We start from the raw sequence: 25,140 nt of genomic DNA, 5'->3' as shown, positions 1-25,140 counted from the left end.
ACAAGGGATCCAGGTGTCAAGGTCAACTTGGAACTCGTGTGCAATAGTCTAGACCTTCCCTTTCCCTGGCATACAGCCACTGAAGCAAATGGTTGTGGGTCCCTTTGGGGAAGGATGGAATAAGTCATCTCGATATAAAATTGTTGCAGTGTTGCAGGTTACTTATTCTTAGGGACCTGGCTGCCTCTTTAGTCAATGGAATTTGGACCTGAAAATTGGCTCAGTTCCTACAGTTGAGCAAAGTATCATGACTTTTTACTGGGGCAATTGCTGCCAGCCGCCTGTTCCTTCTTTCTTGCCTTTTCTGGTTGTAAATGTTAAGCATCAGCCTTGTTGGCCCCTTCCCTGTGTCACCTGTGGGAATGCTATGCTCTAGTATCTATCCCTCCAACTCCTTCAAGGTCAAGCCCCCTTTGATGCCTCTGATCTTCCTTTCTCAGTCGTTATAGTAATTGTGGACTCTGGGTTTCCACTGGTTAAGTTTGGCCATTTGGTCTCTCATTTTGAGGCCTTACTATCCTCATGAATAATAATTACCCAGCTCTGTGACAGCAACCACTGAACATAGGTGAGGCCTGATGTTTCAGTGAATGGGCCTTCCTATGGAACATACTCCTCTGCTTAGTGTCCAAGTTTCACATAATATAACCATTCTAGCACACCTCAACTCTTTCTGCTTTCCTCTAGCATCTGCCAGGGAAACGCAGGCATCTGAAAGCAGACATTGGCTCAGGGGAGCTGGCAGGAAGCGTGTCTTTAGCTTAAAGGTGGTGCGTCACAGAGGACAGCAGTGGGGCCATATGTCAGTTATGCTTCTGAAGCAGCAGACATACATGGTGCATTTTTATGACTGATACCTATATAAAAGCATGACATATATGATGTATTTTAAAACAACCACCCTAGTGGAAACAACAATGGGCAAAATCAGTAAAATACTGACTTTATACATACTGTCATTTTCATAAAAATAGACAGCTAACATTTATTGAGCATTCATGATATGCTAGGTACTCTATTAGACACATGTCATGCCATGACCTTATTATGTAGTTATTATTTTCAGCCTCATTTTACAAATAAGCAAGAGGAGTACCATGTAGCTAAAGAAATGGCTCCAATTCACAAAGTAAAGAAGAAGACATGGAATTGGAACTAGGTGGCCAAATTCACAGTGGCAGATATTCCTTCATTTTTTATGTCAGTGTTGTTTAGTTTTCAACACAGAGATTTTGCACATATTTTATTAGATTTATAGCTAAATATTTCAGCTTTTGATGCTATTATAGATAATACTGGTTTTAAAATTTCATTCTCTAATTACTCATTGGTAGTATACAGAAATATAATTGATTGTACATTGACCTCTATCCTGAGATTTTGCTAAGCTAAATTAAAAATTTTATAACATTTCTTACATATTCTATGGGATTTTTCTGTATAGACAATGTCATTTGCCAGTAGAAGCAGTTTTATTCTTTCTTCCCAATCTGTATGTCGTTTTCTTTTTCTTGCCTTATTTCACTAGCTAAGAACTCTAGTACAATACTGGTTAGGAGTGGTAAGGGACGATATCTTGTTTTTTTTCCATTTTAGGAAGAAAGCTTTCAATACGTGACTATTAAATATGATAGATTTAGGTTTGCTGTAGATAACACTATATCTAATTTTGGAAATTTCCTTTTATTCTTAGATTGCTGAGCATTTTATCTTTTTAAAATTATGCATGAATATTAAGTTTTGCCAAATGCTTTTTCATTAGCTATTGAGATAATCATATATTTTTCCTCTTTAGTCTGCTTGAATTACATGATTGATTTTTATAACGTTAAAACAACCTTCTATTCCTAGCATAAACTACCCTTGTCCATCATATATTATCTATTTCACATACTAAAGAATGAATTTTTTTTAAGTTTTTTAGAATTGATGGCTAGTCACGGTGGCTCACACGTATAATCCCAGCACTTTGGGAGGCTGAGGCAGGTGGATCATCTGAGGTCAGGAGTTTGAGACCAGCCTGACTAATGTGGCAAAACCCTATCTCTACTAAAAATACAAAAATTAGCCGGACGTGGTGGTGCATGCCTGTAATCCTAGCTACTCAGGAGGCTGAGGCAGGAGAATTGCTTGGACCCAGGAGGTGGAGGTTGCAGTGAGCCGAGATCGCACCACTGCATTCTAGCCTGGGAGACAGAGTGAGACTCTTATCTCCAAAAAAAAAAAAATTTTTTTTTTTAGAATTATGAAGTTATGTTCATGAGGGATCTATTTTTTTCTTACAGTATGTTTGTCTAATTTGTTATTAGAATAAAGCTAGCTTGATAAAGGGCAAAGAAATAGATCCATTTATTCTATTTTTTGGGAGAGTTTTGTATAGAATTTGTATTATTTCTTCCTTAATTGGATAGAATTTATAGATGATGAATTTGGACCTGGAAGTTTCTTCATAAAGTGATTTGTACTACAAGTTCAATTTATTTACTAGATATAGGTCTAGTTTATCTATTTCTTCTTGAAGAAAACTTGATAAAAGATAATCTAGGAAATACCATGGTGGACATAGAACCTGGCAAAGATTTCATAACAGAGACACCAAAAGTAAGTGTGACAAAGTAAAAAATGGACAAATAGGACCTAATTAAACTAAAGACTTTCTGCACAACAAAAGAAACTATCAACAGAGCAAACAGACAACCTACAGAATGGGAGAAAGTATTTGTAAACTATGCATCCAATAAAGGTCCAATATCCAGAATCTAAAAGGAACTTAAATCAACAAGCAAAAAACAAACCCTATTAAAAAGTGGGCAAAGGATATGAACAGACACTTCTTAGAAGAAGATATACATGTAGCCAACAAGCATATGAAAAAATGTTCAACATGACCAATCATTAGAGAAAGGCAAATCAAAACCATGAGGAGGTACCATCTCACACCAGTTAAGAATGGCTATGATTAAAAAGTCAAAAAATAATAGATGCTGGAGAGGTTGTGGAGAAAAGGGAATGTTCATATGCTGCTGGTGGGAAGGTAAATTAAGTTAGCCATTATGGAAAGCAGTTTGGCAATTTCTCAAAGAACTCAAAGCAGAACTACCATTCAATTCAGTAATCCCATTATTAGGTATATACCAAAATAATATAAATCATTCTACCATAAAGACACATGCACATCTATGTTCACTGCGCAATATTCACATCAGCAAAGACATGGAATCAACATAATTGCTCATCAACAGTAGACTGGATAAAGAAAATATGGTACATATACACCATGAAATACTAGGCAGACACAAAAAAACAAGAGCATGTCCTTTACAGCAACATGGATGGAGCTGGAGGCCATTAATCCTGCGTAAACTAACACAAGATCAGTAAAACAAATACTGCATATTCTCACTTATAAGTGGGAGCTAAACACTGAGTACATACGAACACAAAGAAGGGAACAACAGACATTGGGGCCTACTTGAGGGTGGAGAGAGGAAAAAGGGTGAGGATCAAAGAACTACCTATCAGGTGTCATGCTTCTGAGTGGCGAAATAATCTGTACACCAAACTCCATGACATGCAATTTATCTATATAAAAAACCTGCACATGTACCCCAAACCTCAAATCAAAGTTAAAATAATACAAATTAAGATAAAGTTTTACTATTAAAAGTTGTACGTTTATACTGATATTTCCCATTGCAATCAAACATTACAGAGTACACTGCCTTTTACCCATGTCCATATGCATTTCCCTTCCCAACAGTGGGAAACCTGACTCTCATTCTCTTATTATCATAGATATGTGATATATAGAGATAGATATAGATAGATATAAAAATATATATGATGTATATAAAATTATAAAATACTACCATAATAAATGCATGTTTATTAAGTCTAGAATACAGAGAATGTTTCTAAACTGCCAGCCCATACCCTTGTGAAAAGCAAACCTACTAACTACAGTTCAATAACTCTTTATACTTTTAAGGATAAAATTTGCATAACTGAAGTGCATACATTGTAAATGTTCAATTTAATGGCCTTTAAAAATTCACATACTTCTAACATGACACTCAAATTTAACCTCTTCTTTGAAGAATGTTTAGGCTAAGCTCCATGTGCAACTTTAACATCCCTTTATTACAAAACTTATTGCAATTATTTCTCTGTAGATCATGTTCACTATGTTCACTAGAATATTAACTCATTAAAGAAAGGGACTACTCTTTTTCAGTTTGAGGTTTCCACTTTTGGACAGTACCTGGTATATAGTAAGGTACCAATGAATGTTCGCTACATAAGTAAAGTTCCATTGGAACAAATACCCTGCAGCTTTAAATAGGGGAGCTGTGTAATTTTAAACCTAAGAACTGCTTACTACTAAATCATCAGCTAAGGGAGATTCTACTAAATCACCAGCTAAGGGTGTTATGACAAGAATTGACAGAGCATAAAAGGAAAAAGAGGCAGCAGTTGAAATGCTAATAAATCATTAGGTTCCTATAACTCTTTACAGAGACATAAAGCTGTTCTAATCACTTATCAACTAGCCTTTGAAATTGGTGGGTGACACAAATTATTTCCACTATATTTATATATTAAGACTTCAGTCTTAGCAAGATATTTCAAAGTAAGTATAGGTTTTCTGTCCAAAACTTAATGGAGAAGAACATTTTTGTAGTTCTTGGTTGATATTCTGACATCTAAGACTATTATTTTCAGTTGTCTAAAAGCAGAGGGTAATCAAATCTGTTGACAGGTGTTACTTTCATAGCACTATCTTGGAAAAGAGAGAGGTTACATGAATTGAAATATGATTGTACAGTTGTTTTGGAGTTGTGTCTGGAGTTGTTCTGTTTTTCTTTAAATAACAACAATGAAGTATATATATATATATATATGCTTATATGTATGTGTATATATATTCTTATGAATATAATTTAATCAAATACTTGTTTTAAATATCTGTAAGAAACTACTATACAGCAGTTTTATAAAAGGATCCCTGGAGAGAAAAATTAAATTTCAATTAATTTAAACCTGGATTCTGTCTCTGGATCATCTAGTTGCCAACTTGAAACTTTAGGTAAGTAATAATAATACTTTCAGTTAAAGGAAGACAATAAAGCTACTTCATAAGGTTGTTACAAAAGCTAAATAAGAGTAAATTATATGTATTGGGGACTTACCATATGCTAGACACTCCAAATTTTTTATTTATTGCAAAACCAAATGAGGTAGGCCTTATTATTACCCTTTTCAAAAGATGAGAAAACTGGAGTTTAGAGAAATTAAGTATATCACTCAAGGTAAAGTGGTAGAGCAAGAATTCAAATCCAGGTCTCTCATCTTAAAATACAGTTGCAATTGTATTTCTTCCCAAATACATGTAAAGTGCCTAACAGAATGTATGACATATACTAAAGCATCATGATGTACTAGTTCATTTTATTTCTTACTCTACATCCTCTAGGACAACTCAAACATGCTAACAAATTTAACAACCACCTAAAATATATTATGCCATCACATCTGCTTTTCTAACTCAAGCCATCTTTCTCCAGTCTCAAGAACTATATTTCCAGCTCCCTCAAGTGTCCAACCGGCATGCCAAATTCAAGATGGCCCCATGCAAACTTACCACTTTTCTCTTAAATGTGCTCCAATTATGATTCCCAAATAGTGAATATTACCATTTATTCAGATGCCTAAAATGGAAATATAAGAGTCAGGGCTTTTAAAAAATAGTTCCCTAATTTGATTTAAGTCTTTAGCTTATTGATATATGTTGTTTATATTTCCTAGGATAACTGATCAAATCTTTCTAATCATTAAAAATTCAGGATACAGATCCAAGATGGCCGAATAGGAATAGCTCTGGAGTACAGTTCCCAGTGAGAACAACACAGAGGGTGAGGGATCACCACATTTCCAAACGAGTTTTTACTGCCCACCAACCAGGAGATTCTGGGGCCGAAAAGTGCCACAAGTTTCCAGCATGGCTGTTTCAGCTGGTGCAGCAGTTTTCCACACAAAAACTCACACAAATCTGGGTGGCTGTTTCAACTGGTGCTTGGAATGCCTGGGAGACACAGCCACCCATTCAATTGAAAAAGAGATGGCTGAAATGGGGAGTGAGGTGATCTGGCTTGGCAGGCCCCACCTCCCACAAAGACCAGCAATCTGAAATGCTCTGGAGTGAGAGTTTCGTAGCAAGCACAGCTGGACCCAGGACAGTCCAGCTCGGTGTGGGGAAGGGTGTCTGCCATTATCGAGGCAGTCCACCACTACCAAGGCAGTCCACCACTACCGAGGCAGTCCGCCATTACCGAGGGAGTCCGCCATTACCGAGGCAGTCCGCCATTACAGAGGCAGTCTGCCATTATTGAGGCAGTCCGCCATTACCGAAGCAGACTGCCATTACCGAGGCAGACTGCCATTACTGAGGCAGCTCTAACTATACCTCTGTAAACAAAACCACAAACAAGTTTACACAGCAGCTGGGCAGAGCCCACAGCAGCTCAGCAACGCCTCTGCTGGCAGACTGTGACTAGGCTACCTCCTTGCTGGGCAGGGCATCTCTGAAAAAAGGCAGCAGCATGTCAGGAACTTATAAATAAAGCCCCACCTGCCCAGGACAGAGCACCTAGGAAAAGAGGAGGTTATGAGTTCCACCGCAGCAGACTTAAACGTACCTGCCCAGCAGCTCTGAATGGAACAACAGAGCTCCCAGCACAGCACTTGAGCTCCTATAAGGGACAAACTATCTCCTCAAGCAGCTCCCCAACCCCCGGATATCCAAAGAGACACCTCATAAAGGAGAGGTCAGGCTGACATCTGGTGGGTACCCTTCTGGGCGAAGATAACAGAAGAAGAAACTGGCAGCAACTCTTACTATTCTGCAACCCCAGGCAAGCAGAGTCTGGAGTGGACCTCCAGCAGTTCTGCAGCAGAGGGACCTGACTGTTAGAAGGAAAGCTAAAAAACAAAAAGAAATAGCTTCAACATTAACAAAAAGGACACCCACTCAGAGACCCCATCTGAAAGTCACCAACTACAAAGACCACAGGTAGATAAATCCATGAAGACGGGAAGAAACCAGCACAAAAAGGATGAAAACACCAAAAACAAGAATGCCTCTCCTCCTTCAAGGAATCACAACTCCTCACCAACAAGGGAACAAAGCTGGTTGGAGAATGAGTCTGATGAATTAACAAAAATAGCCTTCAGAAGATGGGTAATAACAAACTTCTCTGAGCTAAAAGAACATGTTCTAGCCCAATGCAAAGAAACTAAGAACCTTGAAAAAAAAAATTAGATGAAATGCTAACTAGAATACACAGCTTGGAGAAGAATATAAACAACTTGATGGAGCTGAAAAACATAGCACAAGAACTTCGCAAAGCATACACAAGTTTCAAAAGCAGAAGAAAGGATATCAGAGACTGAAGATCAACTCAATGAACTAAAATGAGAAGGCAAGATTAGAGAAAAAGGAGTGAAAAGAAATGAACAAAGCCTCCAAGAAATATGGGGTTTTGTGAAAAGACCTAATCTACGTTTGATAGATGTACCTGAATGTGATGGAGAGAATGAATCCAAGCTGGAAAACACTCTTCAGGATATTATCCAGGAAAACTTCCCCAACCTAGCAAGGCAGGCCAACATTCAAGTCCAGGAAATACAGAGAACACCACAAAGATATTCCTCAAGAAAAGCAACCCAAAGCACATAATCATCAGATTCACCAGGGTTGAAATGAAGGAAAAAATGCTAAGGGCAGCCAGAGAGAAAGGTCAGGTTACCAACAAAAGAAAGCCCATCAGACTCATGGCAGATCTCTAGGAAGAAACCATACAAGCCAGAAGAGAGTGGGGGCCAATATTCAACATCCTTAAAGAAAAGAACTTTCAACTTAGAATTTCATACCCTGCCAAACTAAGCTTCGTAAGCAAAGGAGAAATAAAATCCTTTATGGACAGCCAATTGTTGAGACATTTTGTTACCACCAGACCTGCCTTACAAGAGCTCCTGAAAGAACTGCTAAACGTGGAAAGGAACAACCACTACCAGCCACTCCAAAAATGTACCAAATTGTAAAGACCATCAATACAATGAAGAAACTGCATCAACTAACAGACAAAACAACCAGCTAGCATCAAAATGGCAGAATCAAATTCACACATAAGAATGTTAACCTTAAATGTAAATGGGCTAAATGCCCCAGTCGAAAGACACAGATTGGCAAACTGGATAAAAAGTCAAGACCCATTGATGTACTATACTCAAGAAATCCATCTCATGTGCATAGGCTCAAAATAAAGGGCTGGGGGAAGATTTATCAAGCAAATGGAGAGCAAAAAAAAGCAGGAGTTGCAATCCTAGTCTCTGATAAAATGGACTTTAAACCAACAAAGATCAAAAGAGACAAGGGCATTACATAATGGTAAAAGGATCAATGCAACAAAAAGAGCTAACTATCCTAAATATATATTCACCCAATACAGGGGCACCCAGATACATAAAGCAAGTTCTTAAAGGCCTACAAAGAGACTTAGACTCCCACACAATAGTAGTGGGAGACTTTAACACTCCACTGTCAAAATTAAGACAGATCAACGAGACAGAAAATTAACAAGGATATCCAGGACTTGAACTCAGATCTGGACCAAGCAGGCCTAATTGACATCTACAGAACTCTCCAACCCAAATCCACAAAATATACATTCTTCTCAGCACCACATCACACCTACTCTAAAACTGACCACATAATTGGAAGTAAATCACTCCTTAGCAAATGCAAAAGAATGGAAATCATAACAAATAGTCTCTCAGACCACAGTGCAATCAAATTAGAACTCAGGATTAAGAAACTAACTCAGTTAAGTTACTGCTATCAGGTATACTTAGCAAGGAAAAAGAAAGATTAAAAAAAAATAAGAAATTAACTCAAAACCACACAACTTCATAGAAACTGAACAGCTGGCTCCTGAATGTCAACTGGATAAACAATGAAATGAAGGCAGAAATAAAGATGTTCTTTGAAACCAATGAGAATGAAGACACAACGTACCAGAATCTCTGGGACACATTTAAAGCAGTGTCTAGAGGGAAATCTGCAGCAATAAATGCCCACATGAGAAGCAACGAATGATCGAAAATTGACACCCTATCATTAAAATTGAAAGAGCTAGAGGAGCAAGATCAAAAAAACTCAAAACCTAGCACAATACAAGAAATAACTAAGATCAGAGCAAAACTGAAGGAAATAGAGACACAAAAAAACCTTAAAAAAATCAATAAATCCAGGAGCTGGTTTTTTGAAAAGATTAACAAAATAGACCGTTAGCTAGATTAATAAAAAAAGAAAAAAGAGAAGAATCAAATAGATGCAATAAAAAACGATAAAGGGGATATCACCACCGATTCCACAGAAATACAAGCTACCATCAGAGATTACTACAAACAACTCTATGCACATAAACCAATAAACCTGGAAGAAATGGATAAATTCCTCGACACTTGCACCCTCCCAAGACTAAACTAGGAAGAAGTTGAAACCCAGAATAGATCAATAACAAGGGCTGAAGTTGAGGCAGCAATTGATAGCCTATCAACCAAAAAAAGTCCAGGTCCAGATGGGTTCACAGCCGAATTCTACCAGACATACAAAGAGGAGCTGGTACCATTCCTTCTGAAACTATTCCAAACAATCCAAAAAAAGGGAATCCTTCCCAAATCATTTTGTGAGACCAACATCATCTTGATACCAAAACCTAGCAGAGACTCAACAAAAAAAGAAAACTTCAGGTCAATATCCATGATGAACGTAGATGCAAAAATCTTCAAATAAAATACTGGCAAACCGATTGCAATAGCACATCAAAAAGCTTATCCATCATGATCAAGTAGGCTTCACCCTGGGGATGCAAGGCTGGTTCAACATACGCAAGTCTATAAATGTACTTCACCACATAAATAGAACCAAAGACAAAAACCAGATGATTATCTCAATAGATGCTGAGAAGGCCTTCTACAAAATTCAACAGTCCTGTATGCTAAAAGCTCTCAATAAACTAGGTAACTAGGTATCAATGGAACATATCTCTAAATAATAACAGCTATTAGGACAAACCCATACTGAATGGGCAAAAACTGGACGCTTTCCCTTTGAAATCTGGCACTAGACAAGGATGCCCTCTCTCACCACTCCTATTCAATATAGTATTGGAAGTTCTAGCCAGAGCAATCAGGCAAGAAAAAGAAATAAAGGGTATTCAATTAGGAAAGGCGGAAGTCAAATTGTCTCTATTCACAGACAATATTATTGTATATTTAGAAGACCCCACTGTCTCAGCCCAAAATCTCCTTAAACTGGTAAGCAAATTCAGCAAAGTCTCATGATACAAAATCAATGTGCAGAAATCACAAGCATTCCTATACACCAATAACAGACTAACAGAGAGCCAAATCAAGACCAAAATCCCATTCACAATTGCTACAAAGAGAATAAAATACCTAGGAATACAATTAACAAAGGATGTAAAGGACCTCTTCAAGGACAACTACAAAACACTACTCAAGGAAATAAGAAAGGACACAAACAGATGGAAAAACATTCCATGCTCATGGTTAGGAAGAATCAATAACATAAAGATGGCCATACTGCCCAAAGTAATTTATAGATTCAATGCTATCCCCATCAAGCTACCAATGACCCTCTTCACAGAACTGGAAAAAACCACCTTAAACTTCATATGGAACCAAAAGAGGGTAGCTAAGCCCTGTAGTCTTAGCTACTTGGGAGGCTGAGGCAGAAGAATCTCTTGAACCCAGGAGGTGAAGGTTGCAGTGTGTCGAGATCATGCCACTGCACTCCAGCCTGAGTGACAGAGTGAGACTCTGTCTCAAAACAACAACAACAAAACCAAAGAAAGTAGAAGGAAGGAAAAAATAAAGATATTATAAGAGGAGGAACCAATCAAACACAAAACAGACAAATGATAGAGGAAATTAACAGGTATAAAACATTTTGGATTTTTTTTTTTAGGGGAAATGATATCAGAGTTTATAAACCACAGATAGACTTACCCAGAACAAAAAAGAGAAATCACCAATATCAGGAATAAATATGTGAATATATTCTAGATCCAACAGATATGAACAAATGTATGCCAATAAATTCAACAACTTAGAAGGAATGTACATATTTTCTGAACAATACAACCTACTAAACTGACACAAGATAAAATTTAAAAATCTTAACTAATCCTGTATCTATAAAAGAAATTCAATTTGTTATCAAAATCTTCCCTCTGAACTCTGTCAAACATTTAGGTAAGAAAAAAAAAAAAAAACAATCTTACACAAATGCTTTCAGAAACCTGGGAGGAAGAAACACATCACTGCATTTTATGAGGTCAGCATGACCCTAACACTAAACTTGACAAAGACATTTCAAATAAAGAAAATTAAAACACTGGTCATATCAAGTTGATTTTCTTTCCCCATCACTAACAGGAAGGCAGGAGGGCTGAGTTTGTGGTCGGGGAGTGCAGGTTAGCTGGCTGATAGGGCTACAACATTAAACTTGTATGCTGTTCCCAATTGCACATGGAAAAAAATGAAGCACAATCTGGTCTTCAGGTTCCTGCAAGACTTAGAAAGAAGCCTGAGGTGGGTGAAGAAATGTTGAAAAATTAACTTACAAGATAAAACACCTGATTGGCTGACCAAACATTATTGTCAAACACTTAGAGAACTCTGTGATTGATGGAACTTATAGGAGAGTTCTTTGCAATTATGTTATGCCAATCGATGACTGATTTTACTGATAATCTGAACAATCTACATGATATACATTGAAAATAAATAAGATAATTGAATGATAATGAAATCAGTTCACAAACAGAAACAAATGATGAAACTTCTGAACAGAAACAAACCTATAAAGAAACAACAGCAATATGCAGAACTCCAATGCAGAAGAATAAAGTGAAGAATGAAATGAAGACATTTTACCCCTAAACTGTGAAGAGAATAGAAACAAAGATTACTTAATATTTTTATTTAAAGTTTGGTTTTTACGAAACACACCTTTGGATGAAAATGAGGCTGATCAAAGCTCAAAGGGTTTCTTTTCTCCTTTTAATGTTTAAGCACTGCTGGAGTGCAGGGTATATTCTGGTGAGGCGGTTCTGAGAAAGTTCTTTGAAACTCATTATTCAGTTTGAAAACATAACAGAAACAGGTCCTAGAGATCTACGAGAACTGCATTGGGAAGAAATGGGGAAATGAGAGATTGATTCACTTCTTTCTTACTGTCGCTGATAATACGGAGGACATAATTGAGAAAAAGCAATCACTGGTGTTAGTGAGGCTCATCGATGAATCTCAGAACCGGCGAGAGGAATGTGGGACTTCTGTTTTCTGAAGTTGATGCAAGAAGTTTGGCTGTGAAATTTCACACTACAGTAACTGAGAAGTGGGGAAGGAACAAGGAATTCTGGTGTGATCTGGCTTAGATTATGTCTAGTGGATTTTCTTTCAAAGTGGAAATCATGGTAACTAGAACTTTTGAGAAATAACCCCAACATATCTACACACCTTGCTCTTCCTCTGCCTTAAATATGTAGGTGTCAAAATTAGTTGTCTTAGTGGGAGGATAATCTATTTTTTGGGGAGCAATTAAAGATGTTAGTTCTTTTTTTTGTTAATCACAAGTTCTTTAGAGCTCAGTAATATAATGTCTGTCCTCTTTCAGAACAACGAAGAAAAGGCAAATGAATGGAAGGAAATCAGCTATTCACAATGTACAGGCATACATGATGCTTTTGAAATGTTTTTGTTAGCAATTGTTTTGTGTTTAGATGACATAAAGGATGAAACAAATGTTAGATGGAATACCTTTATAGCTGGTTGAGCTTTTGTTCTCTGTAGTGCATTAACATTTTGATTTAATTATTATCATTGTTGTTCATAAGTGTCCTATTTTCAGAAAGAGCATTTGGAAAAAATCTCCAGGGCCACACCTCCAATGTCTTCTTTGCAATAGGCAGCTTGACTGCAGCATTGCATTACAGGAAGAGATTGAAGAGATTTATGGTTATTATAAATCTTGATTTGAGGAAGCCACAGGGTTGGCAACCATACTTGATGCTGGAATGAAACATGCTGGGAAATTCCTCAAGCCTCAGCAAGATAATCTAGAATCTCAATTAACCACTGGGAATTCCTATAAAGAAACAGTGCTCCAACAATGAGGCGCATTATCCAGGACCTTAAAGACATTTTCTTAGAACAGTGCCTCACAGTTCTTAAGTGTTCTTAAACAGTCAAAAGCAGTCTGCTGGTGGCCTCCATCATAGAACAGCTTACATTGAACACCATGCCAATGTGTGTGTACTGAACTAACTTATTCAATCCTGATACATTCTCTGCCAACCTTCATTGTTGGAGGCTAAGGCCAAAACACAGAAGGAAAGACAGAGCTTCCACCCACCATGTATAAATCTCCCTATTTATCTCACTTCAAGTTTTTTTTTCTTATTGTATACCTGTTACCGAAGGTCCTGTGTATTCTTCCTTTTGATGAAGTTTGAGAATGTAAGAGGTTGAGATGCAGTTTGAGAATTGAATGAAACTGTAACTAAGAAATACTTCATAACAGATGAGAAGTCAAGTAACTTTACACTGCTTAACATAAATGTTGATATAAAATAGTATCTTAATTTAATAGTAGACACATATATAAAAAACTATACATAAAGCCAGAGTGTCCTACAAGTACCTAAAAACCATTGAAAATGCCTAATAGTTTTTCTTTTTGTATTTCATATTTAGAAGAAAAGCTGTGAGTTGTATGTAGGCCACTTAATCACTGAATATTTACCCATGAACCTTTCACTGAATCTATTAAACACTGAAAATCTGCTGTTGAGTTGCCACTATCTGAACTTTCTTTCTTTGAAGACTTTTCTTTCAGAATATAGCATTAAAAGAACATTCCAGCCAGGCATGGTGGCTCATGCCTGTAATCCTGGCACTTTGGGAGGCTGAGGCGGGCGGATCATGAGGTTGAGATTGAGACCATCCTGGCCAACATGGTGAAACCCTGTCTCTACTAAAAATACAAAAATTAGCTGGGTGTGGTGGTGCATGCCTGTAATCCCAGGTACTCAGGAGGCTGAGGCAGGAGAAATCGCTTGAACCCAGGAGGTGGAGGTTGCAGTAAGCTGAGATTGTGCCACTGCACTCCAGCCTGGTGATGGAGCAAGACTCTGTCAAAANAAAAAAAAAAAAAAGAAAAAAAAAAAAAGCATTCCATTTCTGTTGTTGGCAAGCTAGGGATATTTTAGTAAAGTCGTTTTGAGTATAATGTCACAAATCTAATTATCAGGTATTATTATGTTACCAGTCAAAAAGCAAATGTTGGACAGTTGTGAGGAGAAGGAATGTATTTTATATATTACAATAAAGCACAGGGTTGACCATTGACTAATGGGTGTTTTAGTGTATTGTTAAAATTCTGTAATGGGTAGTTAAGGAAATTACCAACCAGCAGCAGAAACTATGAACTCACCAAACCGAGATTTCAATGTAGATTTCATCTTTTTTATGTGGCTGTAAAGACAGAATTTGAGTTTGAACAGAAAGTAATCCAAAGGTGTTTCACATCTGGTTGTTTGCATTCATTTGCTAAGTTTACATCTTAACATGTTCAGAGGAAGACATACAAGCGACCCAGAAACATACTGAAAAAGTACAACATCACTAATCATCAGAGAATTGCAAATTAAAACCACAGTGAGATATCATCTTACACCAGCCAGAATGGCCATGATTAAAAAGCCAAAAATCCAACAAGTGTTGATGAGGACACAGCAGAAAGGGAATGCTTAAATATTGTTGGTGGGAATGTAAATTAGGACAACGTTTATGGAAAACAATATGGATATTTCTTAAAGAACTACCATTTGATCCAGCAATCCTACTACTGGGTATCTACTCAAAGGAAAATAAATCATTATACTAAAAAGACAACTGCACTCATATGTTTATCACAGTACTATTCACAATAGTAAAGTTATGTAATCAACCTAAGTATGTATCAATGGATGATTTGATAAAGAAAATATGCCAGATATATACATATATCTTTTCTATGATGGAGAAGTTATAGATATATATATATGATTGAGAAGTTATATATGTAACTTAAAAGAATTTATATATATATATATATATATATATATATATTCTTTCCTATGGTTGAGAAGTTACATATATATTATTAAGTTATGTATATGTAACTTCTCAACCATAGAAAAGAACAAAATTATGTCTTTTGCTCAAGAAGAATAGAACTAGAGGCCACTGTCCTAAGTGAAATAACTCAGAAATAGAAAGTCAAATACTGCATGTTCTCATTTACAAGAGGGAACTAAACAGTGGGTACACATAAACATACAGAGTGGAATAATAGACACTAGAGACTCCAAAGGTGGGAGGGTGGGAGGAGGATAGGGTTGAAATATTACCTATTGGGTACAATTTCACTATTTGGATGACAGGTACACTAAAAGGCCAGACTTCCCCACTATGTGATACACTTATGTAACAAAACTGCATTTGTATCTTCTAAATCTAAATAAATACATACATAAAACCCTATAATGTTCTAAGTAAACTAAGATGGAAACTTCCTTGACCTGATAAAGGATATTTATGAAATTCTTACAGCTAACATAATTCTCAATGGTGAAAGACGAACTGTATTCCCTTCAAGATTGGACTCAGGGCAAAGACATACCTTCTTAATGTTGTAATAGAAGTTTATGAAATAGGGAAAGAAAATGTAATAAAGAATATAACGTTTGTTGATGTAGAAAATTCTAAGAAGCTTATAAGCAACCCCTAGAACTAATAAGCAAATTCAACAATATTACGGGATACACAGTCAATACTCCACAGTCAATTGTCCTTGTACTAGCAGCAAACAATTTTTTTTTAATTCCCTTACAATAGCAATTAAAAATATGCAAAATACAAATAAATCAAATAAAACCATACAAAATTTCTACACTAAAAATTACAAAACATTGTTGAGATAAATTAAGGAAAACCCAAATAAATGAAAATATATACCATGTTCATGAATTAGAAAACCCAAACAAACATGAAAAGAAGAAGAAAGTTGGAAGATTTACCCTGTCTGAATTCAAAATGTGCTAAAGTTAATCAAGATAGCATATGGTATTGGCATAAGATCTAACAAATATCAATGGAACAGAATAGAGAGCCTGGAAACAGACTCACATTTACACAGTCAATTAATTTTCAACAGACGCACAAAAGTAATTATACTGGGGCCAAAGGAAAATTATTCCAATAAAAGGTGCTGGAACAATTGGATATTTAAATGGAAAAGTTTACACAAAAGGAATCTGAATGTTCAGCAGTGCTTTTGTCTGGTACGGTAATCTGATATGTTATCCTTTCCTATTTACATATTGGTATTGTAGTATCAGCTAATTAAAGCACTATTTCCACTAATATAGTGATGTTTCTACTACAGGGGTATTTTCTTTTTATTAAAATAATCTTTTTAAAGTATAAAAGCAACAGATTTTCACTAATGACAGCTCCAAAAATAACATATAAAGTAAAAAATAAATAAAATACTCATCATCACCAAAATATTGTAGTCTTCTCAAAATATTTTCTTTTGCCTATAGTATATTACTTTGGTGGTCTTCCTAATATTCTAAATATGATGTCATAAAATTTGTATAATCTCACACAAGACCATAGGAGACAGAGAAATAAACATTTGGATAATGCATTTTTCAACTTAATATTAACTTGCATGTAATTTTTTTCAATACTCTTAAGATTCAATTACTTTTGTATTCATGTACTATGATAATATTAGCTTTCATTTAATAATTTCTGCATTTGCATTTACTGAAGACATAAATTCTAATTTTAAGTTATATCTGAATTGTACTTCCAATAGACATCTATTTCTGAAGTATCTGCCAAACTTTTAATGGCTGTTCTTTTATGGAAATAACTCTATTCCAATCCCCTATCCAAAATGTAACTTTAATGTTGAACAAGCATGACTCAAGGAATTAATTATAAAACAAATTTGTTTTTGTCATCTACTGCCCTGTTGTTTATTTTGTATGCTCATTTCTTCCCTTGCACCTGATGAAATTTAGAGCAAGTCACAAAACTGAACATTTCAACATTATGATTAAAACCCTGTTACAAAAAAAAACCACAGAAGCAGTCTCTGGGCAACCAAAGTTATAGCAGATAACCAGTTCCATGGCCACAGTTAATTGTTCAAGTTTTGGCAATTTGATTTAACTGGGGCAATTAGGCTCTCACCCAGGAATTTCTAAATTAAGTTCAAGAGTAAAGTTTATCTCTTTATGCATCCTGCAGCCATAGCCCACTTTGTAGACTGAAGACCAGAGAAAGGAAGACTTTAGAAAGAAGATAGGAGAAGTTGCAAAAAAAGAGAAGTAAAGATGTACAAAAGGTACTTCCTGGATTCTGTCAGCTGTCAGTTGCTGGTTTCACTTCCTTCCAGAACTCCAGTTTAATTCCTGCTTTTTAATTCTGTGAAGACCCTCAATCACTATAATGATTAATAACACCCAACTCCAGGCCAGGTGCAGTGGCTCACACCTGTAATCCTGGCATTTTGGGAGGCCTAGGTGGATGGATCACGAGGTCAGGAGTTTGAGACCAACCTGGCCAATATGGTGAAACCCCATCTCTACTAGAAATACAAAAAATAGCTGGGCGTGGTGGTGGGCACCTGTAGTCCCAGCTGCTCAGTCCCAGTTTCATTTGTCTGAGGCAGGAGAATCACTTGAACTCGGGAGGTGGAGGTTGCAGTGAGCCAAGATTAAAAAAAAAACACACACAAAAAAACCCCAACTCCCAACCCTTTTTTTGGTCAAGTTGAGTTTCTATTAAAGAGGCTCAAATAATACAAACATTAATGTGGCTTGTGGGAGGTTTTCTTCCATAAACAACCAACCAGCCCTAATCATGGTCCATATATTTTTGGCTTCACCCATGGTGACAGCCCCTCTTTTATCTATTTCCTGAGGGTCCATTTTATTTTATTTATTTTTAATAATCTCACTTTTATTTTAGATTCAGGGGGAATAAATGCAGCTTGTTACATGGGTATATTGCATGATACTGAGGTTTGGGGTATGGATCATTCCATCACCAAAGTTCAGTGTTAAACTTTTATGTGTATTTTCCTGACTAGAGAGAATAGATTGTCAGAAAATGATTATAATTTAACATTCAGTGACTTCTTCAGATTCATTTTTTTAAAAATTCTAATCCCTTCATATTATTCATGGAAAAGTAATCAAGTTTTGTTTACCTTACTATTATTAATAATATAGACAGTTTTAACATGGTGGGAATTAAGCATTTGAGTATTTTTTGTCTTTTGAAAGTCAGTGAGTTCTATTTTCAGAAATTTGGCATGGGTTCAGCATAAATTTATGTGGCATATATTTAGTGATTAAGACAAAAAGAATAATATTTAGTAACATTGTTAAATAAAAATTTTCCAGTACTACCAATATAATTTATATTATTTATTATAGCTTTACATTGCTAAATAAAAATTTTCCAGTACTACCAATATAATTTATACTATTTATTATAGCTTTAAGGATCTTTTTTTTTTTTTTTTTTTTTAAAAAACTGAAGATAGCAGAGAATTAACACAACTCTAAAATATCCTGAAAACTAATTTTTGCTTATACAATTGAGAAAATTATCTTCACATTTCACATTGCAGACTCTGTCTACCTTCGGTGAAATAATTTTGGCTTAGAAAACTAGTGTCTATAACACATTACGTTTCAGAAACAGTTTTTCTGCACTTCTGTAAGAAACTCCACTCAACCTATTGTGACATTTTATTAAGTAAATCAAGCAAAATTTTTTTAATAAGTATTCGACATTGTGTTAGGTGGTATAGGTATTAGAGAAAAAAAAGAGGAGTTGTGGCCTTTGCTTTCATTTGTCTGATAAAGTAGTTGGGAAGAGACATAAAACAACAACTAATAAAACAGGACAGCTCAGAGTAATGTGTATGCTGATTTTTAGAAATTCTGAGATGAGAGAGAGAAAGATGGAGCAAATATAACCATCGAAGCTTAGAACAGAGGACACAGAGAGAGCGGGTCCATCCTGCATTTCTGACCGCTTTTCTGTTATTTTCTCCTTGAGGCTCCACTGAAATGAATGAAACCTGAAATGGTCAGAGAGAACTGCCTAGCGGAAGTGAGATTTGATCTAGGGCCTGATGGAAGAGGTAAGATTGGAGATAATAAAGGGTTGAGTAAATAACATAAGTCTAGGCATAGAAATGAGAATATGTTCAGTTTTGCAGAGACGTAATGCCTAGCTAGAGCACAAGTGCATGCTGAAGCCATGGGAAATTATACTGGGTGAACATAGTGGATAACGAGATGTCAGAAGAGTGTAAACATGAAGCAGCAGATCATAGGGAATGGCTGAGCACAGGAATAACAGAATAAAAATTGGGTTTGGAGAGATGAGTTGGTCAAGGTTATGCAAGACACACTGGAAGGGTAGAGACCCAGTTAACTAGTGGATTGCTGTAGCATTCCTCCCATGAGGCAACAAGGACTTGGGCCATGAATGTGTGTCAGTGCACATGGTGAGAAAGGATGAAAGCTTTTCAAGGAAGAAAAATACCTGGCTTGAGCATGCTGGGTTAGAGATGATGGTAGGACTTCTTGTCTAACAGGAGTTTGAAGGTATAAGGCTGGAACTTAGGGGAGAGGGCAGCAGGGAGAAACAGACTGACATAGAGGGGCAGTCAGTGGCATAAATGTTACAACCGAAGCTGAGAATGGAGGAGATTTCAGAAAAAAAGAGTGTGAAGGGAAGGACAGAGAAATGTGAGTTGGGAAGCGCCCACATTTAGGACATAGGATGAGTAAGATGAGCAAGTGCAAGAGGGAACACCCAGTCTGGAATGTGAGACTCAGAGTCTGGCCAGAGAAGCCAGGGAGCAGAGTGGCTAAGGCAGGGGATGTCACCACTAGGGCAGGAAGAAATTGGATGATCCGAAGGTGAGGTCCTTTGGGAGAAGAGTTTCAGTGGCGATCTGGAGCTGGAAATGGGATCACATGGATGGAGGAGGAAAGGAGCAGCAAGGTGATGGGCTGGTGGTCATGTCAAACAGCGAAGCAGTTATGACAACAGGCTTATGGCCGTAGTACCTGAATCCTGGTTCCATTCAAACTGTCCAACTTTAACCAATAAAAGTTTATCTAAGTCCCAATGTACTGGGTTGAATACGGTCCCCAAATTCATGTCCTTCCCAGAGCTGAATGTGACCTTATTTCACAGTAGGGTCATTACAGACATAGCTAGTTTACAATGAGGTTATAATGGAGAAGGGTGGTCCCATAATCCGATATGACTGGTGTCCTTATAAGAAGAGGAGAAAGACAGAGAGGGGAATGTACAGGGAAGACACCCAACGTGATGACAGAGGTAGATAGTGAGGTCATGCAGTTGCAAGCCAAGGAACTCCAAAGACTGCTGGCAACACCACAACAGTCTCCCCTTGAGCTTCAGAGGGTGCCTGTCGACACCTTCATTTTGGACTTCTCTCCTCCAGGACTATGAGAAAATAAATATCTGTTAGTGTAAGCCATCTGTTTATAGTATTTTATTCTGGCAGCAATAGGAAACTAAGATGCTCATTCTTAAAGTGAGAAGAATAACACTTTCCTCATAGGGAGGATGAGGAATATAACATGAAAAATGCTTAGTGCCGTGTCTGCCCCATAGAAAGAACTCAGTTAAAGCCAGGTGCAGTGGCTCACAATTGTAATCCCAGCCACTAGGAAGGCCAAGGCAGGAGGACTGCTTAAGGTCAGGAGATTGAGACCAGCCTGGGCAAAAGAGTGTGACCCCATCACTAGGGAAAAAAAAAAAAAAACTCAGTTAAAGGTTGACAATATACTGTGTCATTCTTTGAAGAATTTTGATTGCAGAAGAAAGGCAAAAGTGATCTTAGATGAGCCAGGTAAATAATAAAGTAAGTGTTGTTTTTGGTTTTCTCTTTTAGTAGGAATTATTTGTGCATATTTAAACAAAGAAAATAAATAAGATCTCCAAGAAGAGGAAAATAGCTAAAGAATTTGGAGATGATACGATATCTTCATCAAAGACCAAATCTGGTGCAAATGAAGATTTCAAGAGATGTGACTGTAAAGTAAAATATTTTTAGCTATTTAGTATTTTACTTTATAGACACATTTATATCATTTATAATTCCCAGTTGATATTACCCTTCAGAGACGACATTCTGAAATGTATGACTCTTGTTCTAATGATGTTACCATTCACTCAAATACTTTCGAATTTTCTTCAAAACCAGGTTATAAATTACTCAAAAGTTTTACCTCTTAAGACACACCTCAGTTTTGACAAAATAAATATTTCCCAGGCTAATCACTTAACTGACATGACACCAAACAACTTCTGACTATATCCAAATACCACATCTATCCTCACATTAGCACCATTGAGGGTTTTTTTTTTTTAAATGGGCCAAATATTTATCAAAGCTATTTTAAAATACCTAAATATGAAAAACAAAATTCTGATTTTAAATGGAAAATAAACCTTGTTGGCTTAAATTCTGAATGACTTCAAACTAGGCAAGCTTTTCAATATGTTTTCCGAAGTTATGTATTATACATAAAGATTTTCGCAGTCACTAACACCCCTAACAGGCTACTGTGACTGGAGCAATAATAAAACTTTCAAGGAGTGTATTTCTATTTCAAGGGGTGTATGTCTACTCAGCAATTTCAAAGTAAGTGATCAATTTAAACCCATGGATTTATTTTCTTCCTTTTCATATCTTAGGCTTCAGTATATATGAAAAGGGAATGGCCTTGCTTTTCAAAGGTTTACAAAAAATAGAAAGGAATAAACAATAATTTGAAAATGCTTAATAATCTATTCATACCATGTTCAAACTTTCAGAAGGGAAGGAAGATGGGCAAAGGCCAAAAGGGCCTTTATGTCCTCTCTTTAAGTAACTTTTCCAGAGGTTACAGAGAAAGTTACAAGGTCATTAACAAAGTCACAATGAGATCTTTCATTAATTTTTTAAACTTGGTAAGAATCTGATATAAGATCTGTCCTCTTAATAATGAGATCCTTTAAAATGGGCCCCTCCTTACACATGAACCAGGAATTTGTCAAGGTATAACTTCACCTTGGAGTCAATGAAATTCTTTATTCATCCTTCTACTGTGCTTCATGCATTGTATTTTGCAGTAAAATAATAAGCCACACTTTGGAAGTTGAAAATCCAGGATGAATATAAGGAAGTTTAAATTAAAGGGCAAGCTCCCTTGGCAGCCAGACTCAGAAGCAAGCCACACTCCTTGGTTGCAGGGAGGAAGTCACATTTTGCTGTGCGACTTGTTGGCTTACATGCAACCCTTGGCCTAATTTTAAAAGATGACAACTATGCAACCATTGCCTAACTCAGTGTCTTGCTCAATAGATGTCTGTTAATTTGATTTTTAAAACTGTCTTAAATTCTTTTGGTTATCTGGAAAGATGAAGAAACTAAGATAGTTCAGTCTGCTCTAGCTGATACTAGCATTTTTCAAACTGGAAATTAGGTCACATGGCCGTGGCTATGAGGAAGGCCATTCATCTTATTCTATTTTTATAAGTCCCTAAGCATTTGCACAATAGGTATATCAGTGACTGGTTTTATATATATATATATTATGAGTACACACATATATGTTATATATATTATGTAATATATGTAATATATTTGCTGAGTAAACACACTATATATGCTATATATGCATGTATTATAATACAAATTATAATACATACATATTACATATAATACATAGTCACGCCTTGCATAACAACATTTTGGTCAACAATGGACTGTATATACAGCAGTGGTCCCATAAGATTATGATGGAGCTGAAAAATTCCTATCGCTTAATGACATTGTAGACATCCTAATGTCATAGAAAAATGCATTACTTATGTGTTTACAGCCATGCTGATGTAAACAAACCTCCGTCATATCAAAGTAGAACACATACAATATATAACACATAATTGTATATGACAAATGATAATAAAGAACTATAGGCCCAGTGTGGTGCCTCATGCCTGTAATCCCAGCACTTTGTGAGGCTGAGGCAGGTAGATCACCTGAGGTCAGGAGTTCGAAACCAGCTTGGTCAACATGGTGAAATCCTGTCTCTACAAAATACAAAAAATTAGCCAAGTGTGGTGGCAGGTGCCTGTAATCCTAGCTACTTGGGAGGCTGAGGCAGGAGAATTGCTTGAACCCGGGAGGTGGAGGTTGCTGTGAGCCAAGATTATACCATTGCACTCCAGCCTGGGCCACAGAGTGAGACTCTGTCTCAAAAAAAAAAAAAAAAAAAAAAGTTAACATAAAACAGCCTCAGCTAAGTCTTTCGGGAGGGATTCCAGAAGAAGGCATTGTTACCATAGACATGACAGCTCCATGTGTGTTACTGCCCCTGAAGCCCATCCATGGGACAAGATGTGGATGTAGAAGACAGTGATATTGATGAACGTGACCCTGTTTAGGCCTAGGCTAATGCATACGTTTGTGTTTTAGTTTTTAACAAAAAAAACAAAAGGTAAAAAAAAAATGAAAAGTTGTGCAGACAGAAAAATCTTACAGAATAAAAATATGAAGAATGAAAACATTTTTGTACAGCTGTAAAATATGTTTGTGTTTTAAATAAAGTATTATTACAAAGAGCCAAAATGTTTTTAAAGTTTAAAAGTTTACATAGTAAAATTGTTACTGTAAGCTAAGATTAATTTATCATTAAATATAGAAAAAATTTAAAAATAAACTGAACGTAACCTAAGTGCGCAGTGTTTATGGAGTTTATAGTAGTGTACAGTAAAGTCCTGGGCCTTCACGTTCACTCACCACTGACTTACTGACTCAGCTACAGCAACTTCCAATCCCACAAGCTCCATTCATGGTAAGTGCCCTATAGAGTTGTACCAAGTTTCATCTTTTATGTCATATCTTGACTGTTCCTTTTTTAATTTAGATGTCTTCAGATGCACAAATACTTCCCATTATGTTACAATTGCCTGTGGTATTCAGTATAGTAACCTGCTGCACAGGTTTGTAGCCTAGAAGCAATAGGCTATACCATCTACCCTATGTGTAAGTAAGCTATACTACCAGATTTGTGTAAGTACACTCCATTATGTTCACACAATGACAAACTTGACTAATGATGCATTTCTCAGAAAGCATCCTCATTGTTAAGCTATGAGTAACTATATACATTATACAAATAAAACATAATACATATGTATTATGTATATTATATATAATATAATCGTAATGTGATACGGATTATAGAATGCAAATATAATATATTTACTAGTATTATAAAACACATATATATGAACATATAATATGTGTTCCAGTAACAGGTTACCTATTTCTTTATTGTTTCTAATGTAGGTTTTATTCTCCCTTAAATAGATGCTAAGGTCTTTGAGGGTAGAAAAAAAGTCTTCTATTTTTTAACACATGTAATTAGCATAATGAGAGAAAGGTAATAAAATTATAAATTTGTGTTCAACCTCATACTTTTACAATATGCCAGATATTAGTTTCCCAATTAACCAGATATTTACAATATGAGATTGAAAAAGTTATCTAAGAAGGCATCAAAAATGACCATTAGATGTTCATCACAGAAATAGAAAAAAAATCCTAAAATTTATATGGAACCACAGAAAACCCTGAATAGACAAAGCTCTCCTAAGCAAAAAGAACACAACTGGAGAAATCATGTTACCTGATTTCAAATTATATTAATACTATAAAGCTATAGTAACCCAAACAACCTGGTTCTGGCATAAAAACTGACACACAGACCAATGGAACAGAACCCAGAACCCAGAAATTAATCCACACATTTAGAGTGAACTCATTTTTGACAAAGGTGCCAAAAACACACATTGGGGGAAAGAAAGTCTTTTCAATAAATGGTG

The sequence above is a fragment of the Cebus imitator genome, unplaced genomic scaffold (assembly GCF_001604975.1).
Source record: "Cebus imitator isolate Cc_AM_T3 unplaced genomic scaffold, Cebus_imitator-1.0 Scaffold43, whole genome shotgun sequence".
NCBI classification, from domain to species: domain Eukaryota; kingdom Metazoa; phylum Chordata; class Mammalia; order Primates; family Cebidae; genus Cebus; species Cebus imitator.
This window is presented reverse-complemented; position numbering follows the sequence as displayed.